General features: G+C 31.8%; 1 long non-coding RNA gene and 1 other non-coding gene across 5 annotated transcripts; both read right to left on the bottom strand.

Moving 5' to 3' along the window:
* Positions 1 to 1,445: 1,445 nt before the first annotated feature.
* Positions 1,446 to 9,895, bottom strand: LOC132274052 (uncharacterized). 4 transcript variants are annotated; one of them, XR_009470321.1, is made up of 6 exons: positions 9,671 to 9,895; positions 9,457 to 9,577; positions 7,743 to 7,847; positions 5,549 to 5,658; positions 4,917 to 5,061; positions 1,446 to 2,152 (listed from the first exon to the last, which is right to left on the bottom strand). It is a non-coding gene; the product is annotated as an uncharacterized LOC132274052 (long non-coding RNA). The 4 variants fall into 4 exon arrangements; XR_009470320.1 differs by lacking the exon at positions 1,446 to 2,152 and adding an exon at positions 3,566 to 3,834 and having other exon boundaries at positions 9,671 to 9,894; XR_009470322.1 differs by lacking the exon at positions 4,917 to 5,061 and having other exon boundaries at positions 9,671 to 9,894.
* LOC132275806 (small nucleolar RNA R38) lies at positions 8,954 to 9,033 on the bottom strand. The gene has a single exon (XR_009470752.1). It is a non-coding gene; the product is annotated as a small nucleolar RNA R38 (small nucleolar RNA).
* Positions 9,896 to 11,084: the final 1,189 nt, after the last annotated feature.

The raw sequence follows: 11,084 nt of genomic DNA, 5'->3' as shown, positions 1-11,084 counted from the left end.
GTATTACAATTTATAAGCTTCTTGGATTAATAGGATGATGACATGTGTCCTCTCTTGGTAAGGATAAAGTCATAACTGGGCCGGGCCGGTTATATTATAATAATTATCCTTAAATATACTTATTCCAAATATATTTTATTGGGAATAATTATCATTTCATTTAATCATCTGGGCTAGGCTAATTAAATAATTTAAGTAGACCAAGCTTGGCCTAATTAAATAACTTAATTAAATATTAGACCCATATTTGATGGGTCCATTTGTCAAAACTAAAGCCCACTAAAATTTTAGTGTCGACACTAGCCCAGACCTACCACGGAGGGAAAAAAAATAAATAAATAGCCATGTTCAAGATCGGGAAGAGTGAGTGTCAGCAACTAGGTAATAAAATGAACCAAAAAAAAGAAGTTAAAGATTAAGGTAGAGAAAGAGTCTTAATGATGATGGTAGTTTCATTAATTAACACTTTTTATTTTGTATATTAATTGAATTAAATAATCAGGGGTAAATATGACATTTGAAATCACAGGGGCTGTCATTGTTAAAAAAGTTGGTGACCTGCATCTGAGTGACATTAACCAAAATATCAGGGGGTGTCAATGCAATTTACCCTATAAAATATTGTGGGCTTTGATGCGACTAAGCGTGTGCATAAAATAATGCATAACACTTTATGTTTAGAAATAATGTCAAGTGGGCATCATATTTTATAATTTATAAATCACTAAACACTTATGTTATGGAGTATGAAGTGAGCAAGGATCGTCCCAAGTGATCTAAACAATTATAGGTTTTTAGAATTGAATTATACTTTAGTGCTTATGTGATTGCTGAAAATGATTTTGTTTTGTGACTAGAACTAATTTAACTTAAGTGAATGCAATAAAATAATGGAGTTTAAAATATTGGAAAGAGACTTAGGGTGCAGGATTCACCACTAAGCACATTCCCTAACTCACTAACTTTCACAAATTTGGGAAATAATTAAATGTAATTCTAATGCAGCTAACATTTTCAAATAAAAATATGAATCATCAATTTCAACCTTGAATTACCTACTTAATGACAATTAAACTAGGTGTAGCATAATTCATCAATCCAAAGCATGACTCTTCAATTCAAGTTACAATTTTAACATACATCAATCAAGAAGGTAATGCAATTGTGACAAAGAGCATGGAATTCAAGCACAAGTATGGATGGTCTACTTACCTAATAATTAAATTGCAATTAAACTAATTAAACTTAAATTAAACTAATTAAATATGAACTTAAAAAATTAATTAGACAATGAATTAACCTAATTGTGTAGTACCATCCATCAACTAAAAGCAATTTCCATCAAATTGAAGCACAACTACAACTAATTATCATCGTGCATAGACATCAAAAGACTCAATTCACAAAGAAATCAAGTGTAAAGGTTGATTAAAAAGAAAAACACATAAGACAACATGAATTTAACATTGATAACCAATTGGAAGAAGTTATTCAATAACATTCAAAGTCTATACAAAAATTACATAATTTACATCCCCAAAATAGTAAAAGATAGAGAAGTTAGGTTACATGCTTAAGGTTTATCCAACCCTAAGTAGAAGAATCAACTACTCATGGTTGATGGTGTTGAAGACAAAACAATCTCCATCTTTGGATTTATCATCTTTGAGCTTTTTCTCAAAACCCTAGCCTGTTCTTGTTTTTTCTCCCTTTCGCGTGTTTTTCCAGAGAGACCGTAATACCACCATACAGAATATAAAACTTAATCCATAAAAAAATAAAAGAAACTCCCTTAAATAAAATACAAACTAACCTTAAACTAATGGTTCACTTGCCTTAAGTAATAAGCCCATCAGAGCCAAATAGGTTACAAAATAAGTCCAAAAGAGTTAATTCTGTAACCCTTAAAATATGTCAATCCCGTAATTGGTCTACTGCCAGGAGCTTGGCGTCTAGACGTAGTGCATTGAAGCCTCACATCCGGATGCGAGGAATGGTGTCCGGACGCAGTGTATTGAAGCCTCGCGTCCGAACACGAGGAATGGCGTCCGGACGTGGCATTTAGCTGCATCCTTGCTTTCTTCTAGAATTTGTCCCGATGCTCTGGCTTGACTCCAAAAGGCCATAATGGACCGTTTTTAGCTCATTTTAACTTTATTGCCGTGAAATACACATAAACATAAATTAGGACTAAAACATGAAAGTAAGATAGATGTAAGGTCTGAAATACCTTAGCTTAGGTGCTGAAATGTGCAACATTTAAGCACTTATCACGCCCCCAAACTTAGATATTACTAGTCCCTAGCAATGCATTACAATATGAAAATGAAACAAACATATATACAACTATGAACTAATAAAGCAAATAAAGATAACACCATTTCCATAGGGTTCACGGTTGCATTTAGCATATGCAATAAGCCTTTTAAACCCCTAGGTTACTCCTAGTGGACGAGTGAAGTCTCGTGAGGGTTTCCAAACATGATACCTACAAACATTGAGTTCTTTCTCACTAAAAAGGCACCAATATACAAAACAAGTATTAGGAGAAAACTAACTCAATTATGCAATTTTTCTACCATTTCCAAGCAATTTCCCAGAATCTCAACATCAAGCAAGCAAGTATGGTCCTCCACATATTAAAACAATGATTATGCAAATCAAAACAACTCTAGAATCATTTTTAAGCGAACTGGCATCAAATATATTGTTATCTAAGCCAACTAAAGTAGTAATCACATCCGGCCTCAAACTAGCACATAAATCTAGTACCGATCATCAAAACATATAATGGACTTTTTATTAAAGCTTTATTCAACTATGTGTACATATTCTTTTCACTCGAATTTTTTTTTTTACTTACCTAGAGGATCAAAGATGGAAGTATGGTGCAATGTGTTGATCTATTAAGCTTTCTAGTGATCTATGAGGTTAAGTGTTAGGTCAATGACTACCAAATCGGACGGTTTTAGGGCATTAGGTGTCTAAACACCCCTAAGGACTTAGAAGCACTACAAGAAAAAAAGGGCTTTTACGAGGGGCCAAAACACCGTGGAAACTTATTCACGGTGCATTCTAGGCCCTCATGTATGAGGGTTCCGTAAATACTCAATTTTTTTTACAGGAAATAAACTATCTCGTAGAAAAATAATATATTCGCCGTAGAAATTAATTTTGTTTATATATTAAATTTATTTACAACATGGATATTTTCCCGTTAATAATTAATTTACGAGGCACCGATGCATGCTGTAGAAAAGTTTTCTACATGAATTGTAACTGTCGTAGAAAAGTTTTCTAGGGCGAATATTAATTACCCGTAAATAATCTCAAGAGACACTGACACATGAACTAGAAAAGTTATCTACGGCGAATTTTAATTACTCGTAAAAAATATAAACCATTCTCACAAGGTGCCATGTATGCCATAGAAAAGTTATTTACAGGGATTTTCACTAATACGACCTTTTATTTACGGGGTTTTAAGCTCCCCGTAAATAAAATATATTTTACAAATAAAACACCCTTAATTAATGTCAGTTAATCAATTATCCACAACCTGTAATTCACATCACTTTCAAATAATTCAATTCAAAAAACATATCCCATTAAACATATTAAAAGAGTTAAAACTTTTCTACAATTCATCATTTATCACTGTGCCAAAACAATTCAACATTTATCAATGTTCCTAAACAGAAAGTAAATCCATTTGTCAAGAAAATCATCAATTTCCTAACACTTCTGTTGAAAAATTGATAAACCTTCTAGCACTCGAGTTTCAGTTTACACTTGTCAAAAAACCACCTCACTGTACAAAAACCAAGGAAGTAGCTGCATCACACAAGTCTCAAATTCAGAATGATAATAAAAAAGGGAAAGAACAAGATTATCATTTATGAATCATACACAAACATTTTGCTAAGAACAAAGTAGAGGAAAGAAAGCCCAATGAGTTTGTTTATTATGTGTGGAAATCAATAAAATATGGTAGTAATCATGTGAAAGCTAACACAATCAAAGCTATAGCAATCATGTGCAAGCTAACATAAATTTTTAAATCATGTGCAATTTCCATTCTTTTTAATTTTTAAAAAAGATTTTGTTCTAAACTGCAGAATCTCAAGGAGTTCGACGAAGATCTTCTGGAAAATGATATAAACATGACAGTTGAACACTTCAAATAGTTTATGAAAAATTAAGCATTCGTTCCGTACGTACGTAATGCTTTTAGAGTCTGTAGGAAGCAAGCTTTTTTTCTTTTTTATTTTGTATGTATCTGGGTTCAGGTTTTGGGGGAAATAAAAAAAGGAAATGAAGGAAAAGCTTAGATATAAATTATTGATTAGAAATTTCTTATTTTCACTTCTACTCATATAAAGTTATTTCAGTTATTTTCTCTCATTATTGCCATATATACTTTTTTTCCCTTTCTTTTCTGTCATTCTAATTATAACATTTCCTTACTCTTCCTTTCTAATTATTCAAGCATAATAAAATTTTAAGCCCATAGAAATTACAAGTTGCAGTAGCCAAATGAAAACCAAACTTCACATCTCATGGTTCATGGACAACGGAGAACATCAACTTTTCTGACTTTCACAATTGTTAGAATGTCAGATTGGATGCAGATTTAGCTTTTCTTATCACATGAACACAACTTTTAACTTTTCTTAATGTGAAATCCTCTTTGTCACATGGCCCCAACATTTCAATAAATTAATTACTCCCATTATATTTTTTTATTTTTTAAACACGAAATTCAATGAATGAAAACCACACTTCATCCGCAACAATTCCCCACCTCCATTTGTGCACAAAAAATTAAGAATGGTTACTTAAAGGCATGTGACCCCGCAAAAATATTATGAGATCCAAATTTCATAATCCAACATGCTAGCTTATAGTTAACTTACAAAATTCCTTTTAGCTTTCTCGTGTGCCCATCCACTTTGTTCCTTAAAATGTGTGTCCTTATACAAGCGAATAGCAGGATCCTCATCCGTTTCACCGTCCTCATCTTCTTGGCTTTGCCAAAGGCCAAAAGTATTTCATCCAGTTCTTGTAAGTGTTATAAATTTGTCCAAATTAGTGTATATTCTAGCAATTGTCCACGAAACAATAGAACCAGAAAAGTAGCAAGTATTATAGTATTGTCTTCTCAAGAAAGTTGAAACCAAATCTAGTGACAGAAGCATTCACTATGAACAAGACAATATATATATTGTTTATGATTTCTACCAGAATCACGTATCATTTTGATTCTTTGAAGGAACAATGTTCTACAAGTGTTGAACATGAAAACTAATATATTTAAGGGCCTGGAGCCTATTTAAAACTTTTTAACATATTTAACAATGTGAGAATAAGAGAGTACAAATAGTGGGAGATGCAAAAACAGATGTAAGAGAGAGCAAAATTGAAATAAGAAGTAAACCACAAAGAGATAGATTAAAAGCAACACAAACTAATAAATCAAAGCAATAGAAATGCAGAAAGCTAGGAATGAGTATTGTTGAAGAAACTAAAGAGATAATTTAGGAAGTACCTTTTCTCTAACTCATGGAATGACAAACATGAAGAGACTAATTAATTGCAGATGTTGTGTTTGAGAGAAAGAGATTGAGGGATTACAGATTCAGATGTAAATGTTAAAGCCTGATTCAAAAGTAAATGAGAAAGATTATAATAAGAGATAAGGAGAAGATTAAAAAAATAAAAAATAAGATGATATTTGAATCATCAAACAAAACCATTGGTGGTGACATTAATATCATTAGCACGGTGAAAAATAACCCCAAGTAATATTATTTATTACCCTTTTAAAACTATGCAAGGTCCAAAAAGTCTAGGATATTATTTATCCTCAAGCAAAATTAATATCCATATTCCAATCTAATAATTAATAGTGTGACTAATGGGACAAATTAATACTATGCTAAACTATTCAACTTCAATACTAGAGAATCTTTTCTAGCTCGACTGTCCAAACTCTCTTCACACTCTCCCATGGATGACATTCAATTAAAAAAAAAAAAAAAAAAAGGATAGTTTGAGTAAATAGGTAAAAAAAAACCAACAAAACAAATCAACTAATTTTAAAAAGTTTTCTTGTTTTTATTAAAGTTTGAGTAAATACGTTAAACAAATTAACTAATTTAGATGATAAAAGTGGAAAACCAAAAAATTCCAAATCTGTTGTATAACATTATAGATTTAGTTAAAGAAAGTCCAATGGAATAAAAAAATAGAAGAAATTAAAAACTTTCATGGATGACCAAATGGTCTGCAAAAGGGATGGTCACAGCAGGGGTTCATTTAAGCAGCAACTATTAGCTGGTTTAGTTGAGAACTTCCAATCACTTTCTGTTCTTTGCTTTAGAGGAAATTGATACTCATCAAATAAAGAAATCTAATATATAAAAGCAGGATGTGCTTGGTTTAGTCCTAATATATGTTACATTTTCTTAACAGTAGATAATACCCTCATAGAAAAAATTTATTCATAAAATTATCCTTATTCCTTTACTTATAAAAAATAAAAATAAATAAATAGGTATCCTTATTCCTTACATCCCACTTACATGAATTGTGGTTTCCTATATTGACTCTCTTGCAACTATTCTATGATTTAACTTGGAAAAAAGGTGAATACATGTTTTGCTCTCTTTCTACTTCCCAAGTAAGTAGTTTCTCTTGGTTTTTTCTGTAAAATTCTCAAAAAATTAGCTACCCCTAGTTGTTTTTTGTCCTTGACTTGATCTTTGTTTCAAATTGTCTTGGAATATAATTACTATCTTATAATGTGAGATAAATTTCAGTAGTATGATATCTGTGATCTAAAAGTTATTTTCATGCTCACATAGATTGTCCATCATTACTATGATAAGTTCATTTCAGTGTTTTCCGTCATCATCCAAGTGATTTTGATATGTTATCCAACTCAAAATAGTTATAGTTTAACACTATCCTCCAAAATTTCATATACAAACATGTTGTCCTCTATTGTGATTGATCCTTGTCATCTATGATTTCCATTAAATCATTCTGGGTCATTGGAGATGCAATGATCTTAGTCTGACCTTTTTGAAGTTAGATAATATGTGTGTGTTTAAATAAAAAGGCCATTAGGCAATATAGTCTCCATTAATCAGGGGTGTTGGAACTGGAAGGGACAAAACTATATTGTGACATAATTTTTGGCATTATTTTTATAAAGTGCTACTATAGGATTGGAACAACCAAAAAGTGGTTGACGACATGGGATTGAATAGTGAGAATGATATAGTATAGTATATTGTATTCTTGTCTTATAGCAGTAGTCAGATATTTGTCAACATGTTCAACTTGTCTAATGATTTTTATTTCTTTTTTCATTTTCATTTTCATTTCATTGTTGATTTAGTTACATGTTCGGTTCAGATATTTCAGTTTATGAAATTAATTAGTTCTTAGTCAACAAATAGCAAATACTTCTCCTCCATAACACAAATCAACCGATAAGAAGCCTCCACATACAATGATCCCATACTCCTATGCTTTTCAACAAATACAAGAAAGTAAATTGCCTCCACACGAGCCGATGACAAACAATGAAATTAAAATGCCTCCACACGGGCCGATGATTTAAAAATTGGTCACTTTAAGGCATGTGACCCCCTAATACACCGCAAAAAGTTTAAAAATTAGTCACTTCAAGGCACGTGACCCCTTTTTTGCAAATTGGAAGCATGAAAACTTACAATCATCTTTGAAGCAGCAACATCAGTAGCATTGCCATCCTTATTTGTATGTGTGTGTATGAATAAATCTGCACGAGAAAGCTGAATACCTTCTTTTTCATCAATCTATAAAAGAAACAAAAACATTGTGATATATATTATTTACCACTAACATTTATAATCATTCAGATCATTTTTTTCTGAGTTTACACATGCATGCATGTATGTATAGCTTATGTGTATTCCTTTATTTCGTAATTAAATTAAAATTTTATGTGTTTTTTGAAGTGATAAAATTGGTGGTATATTTAATAATTTGTGTCAAAATAATGTAGATAAATATTTGTATGCCAAGATATTAGTGTAAAATTATGGTATATTCAATAATTTATGTCAAAATGATGTAGAAAAATATTAGCTTGTCAAGGATTAGTGCAAAATTTAGATCATTTTGCAGTTACCAATATAATACTAGTTAAATTAATTTTTTTATTCTCACAAAGTCATTCTGGTAAGCCAATTCTAGTGAAAAGACTTTTGACATTTGGAAGCCACGCCAAACACTACAGTAGTAAAGAATGAACGGGAATTATAAACATAATATACAAAATATAATATACAAAAATTTCTTATCATGAGTTTTATTCCCAAAAATGCAAGTACAGATGTTCTCAGCAACAATAACACAACATAATTGTCATACCAGATCACTATTAAATAATAATAATTAAAGAAACTAAAGAAATAATAAAAGAGAAGAAACAAGATAAACCTATAAAAATACAGAATACACCCAACTAAACTAAAAGGTCCCTAATACAAAGCTTCCAAATCCTAATGCTGCCAAATGAGGTTTGAATAAACCATCTGCATTGCTAGCAAAATGATACTGGTACTTGGAATTCTCAACAAGCATATATGAGAACACATAGAATTTCACACTATTTCATTCAATCTAAACTAGCCGAATGGAATGCTTTCAAACTCCTTCACGAAGAATAAGGATCTAACTATGTCACCTTCTTAAACTTGACTATAATGGTGTGAGGCCAGCAAAAGAATTAAAATTCTCAATTGGTGTCAATAGGGTTTCATAAAATATTTATAAAAACCACTAGAAAAGATTCAAAATTAATGTTAGACAAAATGATATACATATGTTTTCGTATTTTATTATTAATTATTAAAAGACAAAACAAAACAATCATAGAAAATGTCTAAAATTACAATGTAAAAGTGTCAGATCACAAGTATTCAGCACAACTATCAGACAGGGATAACTGTTAAATATTTGCTCTCATCATTCAAAAAAACTAAATTAAAAGACATCTAGACTATGAAAGCCAAAAACCCTGAGTGAGAAGTTATATACCCCAATCACAATTATAATCCAGTCGATTGTATTATTGTATATATTAAAAATCACATACTTGTAGTTTAATTTTTTGCAAACAGAATTCCTAAAACGCAGGACACATGTATTGTTTAAACCTCAAATACGTCATAGTAGAAAGAAAACACAGAAGCCTCAGACCGTCCTAGTTCAAAATTAAACTTTCAAAATCAGGGCATGAAGAGAAGTCAAATTAAACTTTCAGATCAACAGATTCCCCCCCCCCCCCCTCCCCCCCCTAAAAAAAAAAAAAAAAAAAAAAAATAGAGAAAAGTAAAGAAAAATTTCAAAGTCCAAAACAAAAAAGTTCAAACAATTAAATATAGGAAGTTAGGAGCACACCTTGTTTAGACTTTAGAAAGCTATAAGGAGAAGGCAAGAAGCTATCCAAGGCTTTCGCGATGTCCAGTGGTCGGGGGCAAGGAGCTAGGGCTTTCGCGAAGAGAGTCGTCTGCCGATAATCCTATATTACACAATATTATCACCAGAATAACAACAATCTTAGGTACAGTGATCTACACAGGTAATCAAAATCAGAAGGCGAATAGTTACTAACCTAAAAAAATTCTCATCCGATCTATTAGTGTAGATGAGGTTTTGGAAACCCCCAACGATGACTTTTTCTCTATCTGTGTGTGCAGTAGCGATGACTTTGTCTCTCTAAACCACCGGTGATGGAAGGGCAAGACCGGTGATGGAAGGAGAGAGAGCTGTGATGGAAGGAGATAGTGCAACTGAAGGAGTTAGGGCTATTGCAAAATGAAATGGGAAAGTGGAATACAGTGTTAATTGGCCCCCAAAAATGACGTAGTTTAGAACCCAAATATTACAAATCAATGGAGGGAAAAAAAATGGAGGGAAGAGAAAAAAAAGAAGGGCTATTACTAGCATTCTTAAAAGAGCACTGGTAAAAGCTTATTTACGGGACAAAAAAGGCGCCTTAGAAGTGAAAACTTTTTTTGCCTATTTACAGGGCAAAAAAGGCGCCGTAGATGTGAAATTTATCCACGAGCTCTTTAATACACCGTAAAAGAACTTAAGTTCATTTTTTCTTTATTTCCTGTGTGTATTCTTTAAGTAATTTTATTAATTGTGCCTATTTAATTGGGCGGGCAAGTTTTATTGCTTATTTACATGGAAAAAAAAGGCCTTAAATGCGAAATTTTAGTGCTTTATCAACGAGGAACATTTATCCCGTTAAAGGTGTACAAATATGCCGTAAATGTATCTAAATATTCATGGGCTCTTTAATACACCGTAAAAATATTTTTCTATGACGATTTTATAAAATCCTCGTGAAAGCATGGCCTATAACGTAACAATTATGAGGATTCTTTTAAAAACTCCGTAAATGGTGGTAATCATAAGGCAAAATAAAGAAGCCCCGTAAATACTATGTCATAAAAGCCCACTTTTCTTGTATTCAAATTAACTAGGCTACAAATCAAAACAACCTCCATCTAATCATTTCCACTTCTCACTTTTTGGGAGAAGTCCTCACTTATATTCTCCTTTTTTTTTTTTTTTTTTTTTTTTTTTTTTAAGCCTAGAGTTTGTGCCCTCTACCTTTCAGCGTGAGAAATTTAATGCTTGTTGAGGCTAGAATCCTGGCTACTTAGTGAAAAGAGTTTGTTATCCACCTTTATCAAGAATGAAAACTTTCAATGCACTACTAGCTCAATTAGGATATAATCAAATCAATAGTCAACAAAACATGTACCCCACAAATGAATGCTATTGTGCGCCTGTGCTAGTGTAGAATCCTAGAGTGAATCTCAAAATAATCACAAAATTAGGATGATGTAAACCACAAATGAAGCAAGATATCAATCTTTCTTAAAATTTACTTCTAAATGGCATCCACAAAGCATACAAGGATTTTATGGTATCATGGTCCTTAACATATCAAAATCAAGCAATTTTTAAATTCTAAGTATTATGGTCCTTAAAAGATCAAAATCATCGCTAAC

Source organism: Cornus florida, unplaced genomic scaffold, assembly GCF_030987335.1.
Source record: "Cornus florida cultivar Cherokee Brave unplaced genomic scaffold, ASM3098733v1 CherokeeBrave_3.0.0_Hap2_Chr09, whole genome shotgun sequence".
In the NCBI taxonomy this organism is placed as follows: Eukaryota; Viridiplantae; Streptophyta; class Magnoliopsida; order Cornales; family Cornaceae; genus Cornus; species Cornus florida.
Note: the sequence above shows the minus strand (reverse complement) of the source record. Positions and strands in the feature narration are given on the sequence as shown.